The following is a 2,185-nucleotide window of genomic DNA, read 5'->3' on the forward strand; positions in this document are numbered from 1 at the left end:
TTATATAATTTTTGGTTGGTTTTTCTGGAAATTTTAATACTTTATGCACAATGTACAATTAAATTAAGCTTGAAATTTAAATAAAATAAACAGTTTTTTTTCATGACCAAACCACACTAAGAAAGGAAATGATTAAAAGCCCTCACATTTGAATTTTTGGTATGAAAAAATCTCATTAAAAATTATACATTCAAAAATAAAAAAGATTTTTTTAAAAAATGTAGCAGCTTGAATGTAAAGGCTTTTGAAGTAAATCAATAAATGGGGTCCATGTAACTTTGCAATGATTTCTTTTACTCCTCCCAATGTATTGGTACACGTGTGGACATTAGAATCCATAACTATTGACTTAGTGGTGGATACATTGGGAATTATATAATTTTTGGTTGGTTTTTCTGGAAATTTTAATACTTTATGCGCAATGTACAATTAAATTAAGCTTGAAATTTTTTTTTGGTTGACAAAAATGCCCTTGGTCTCCTCTCTTCACCTTTCTTATAATAGAAATATAAATAGGAATAGTCTTCTCTCTTCACCTTTCTATATAATAGAAATATAAATAGGAATAGTCTTCTGCGTGGTAATCAAAAGAAATTCAACAAAGTGATATTATCTATATTATCGACACATTTTATTTGAGTTTGAAGGATAATTACGTACTTATAATAAAATAGCGTTACAATTCATCACCTATATTTCATCAGATTCGGGATATGATATATTTTGAAGGAAGACAAAAATATTTTTATTTATTTCATATATAAAACTCTATATTGTTTCTGCTTGAATGTTGAATTTCTTCTCTTTTTAAAAAAAATATTTTTTGGATGGACGTTTTGGTGGTTCAAAAAGGCGCAATAGATAACAATAATGTGGAGGAAAAAGATTGTATCACAAATAATATGTAACCATTCCTTATTTCATTTACTCACAAAAAAATTGGAAATTTCTCCATTTTGAATATAGGAGAAAAATACATAAATAATTTATATTATGAAAGAATAAATTAATTAGCTAAATATAACAAAACTCCAATATGAGTGAATTAATGGACCAAGTAGGTAATTGCAAGGGCAACAAGTAGAAGAACATAAGCAATCCCTTGATCAATTGTTGTGCCTGCAAAACAAATTTATCAAATCAATATAATTTCTTCAATAAAATATATCTACGAAAAAAATAGAAAAGGAATATTATTTTAAAAAATATATATTATCAATATAATTTAACTTATTATATCGTTATTGCACGTAATCTATCTTAATTTCAAGAATATAGAACTCCACTTTTTATAGAGATGTACTTATATGAGTTAGTTTTAAAATTCTTTACACTATCGTGTATTTAAGTTAAACTCGCACAGAAAATCACTTAACTAGAGCACAAATTTCTTTACATTATCAACTTAATTGTATATACCTACTAAAAAGGGTTATTAACTACGAGCTATGTTGCGATAGATTATCAATGAATTTTAGAAGAAAACCATTAGCTACGAGCTATTTTACAACAGATTCTCGACGAATTTTAGAGAAAGAAAATGATTACTTACCATCATTGGAAGGAGGAGGAGCAGAAGAAGGAGCCATGCTTTGTCCAAAACTGAATTCAACAAGTGCCATAAACATGAAACTAATAATTATAAATGAGAAATTCAATAATCTCACTGAATTCATCTTCAAATTAATAAAAAAAAAATTGTATTTTGCTCAAAAAAGGAGGTGGAATAATAATCAAGAAGAAATTAAGAGATATTTAGAGAAGAAAAAGTTTTTTTTTTTTTTTGAATTTGTAGATGAATGGAGAAAAAAGAATGTTTGTTGAGTTTATATAAAATGATTTTAATTATGTATTGGAAATTTCTTGGAAAAGAAATGAATAAAAAAGTTGTAGTTGGGTGGAAGCTACGCGGAGGAATATTTTTATTTCAAAAAATAAAAAAATAATTGATAAAGTTGAATTTATTGACTTGGTAAATAGTTGTTTGACTCAAAGGCGGATTATCATTTTGGATTAAGAAGTCATGCTTTAGAACTTATTTATCGAGGACGGATTCAGAATTTAAAGTTTATAAATTTTTACATTGATTTTAAGTTAAAATATTCGATAATAATTAGGTTTATCATATTAATAACCAATTTATAATGTTTGCAGTCAATTTATTTATAACCATAATTTAAGATAG

The 2,185-nt window shown here is 25.8% G+C and overlaps 1 long non-coding RNA gene across 1 annotated transcript; it reads right to left on the reverse strand.

Annotated features, from left to right (window-relative positions):
• Window positions 1-889: 889 nt before the first annotated feature.
• Window positions 890-1,802, reverse strand: LOC102592249 (uncharacterized). The gene is made up of 2 exons (XR_367711.2): window positions 1,553-1,802; window positions 890-1,119 (listed from the first exon to the last, which is right to left on the reverse strand). It is a non-coding gene; the product is annotated as an uncharacterized lncRNA (long non-coding RNA).
• Window positions 1,803-2,185: the final 383 nt, after the last annotated feature.

This window comes from Solanum tuberosum, unplaced genomic scaffold, assembly GCF_000226075.1.
Source record: "Solanum tuberosum cultivar DM 1-3 516 R44 unplaced genomic scaffold, SolTub_3.0 scf00155, whole genome shotgun sequence".
Classification (NCBI taxonomy): domain Eukaryota; kingdom Viridiplantae; phylum Streptophyta; class Magnoliopsida; order Solanales; family Solanaceae; genus Solanum; species Solanum tuberosum.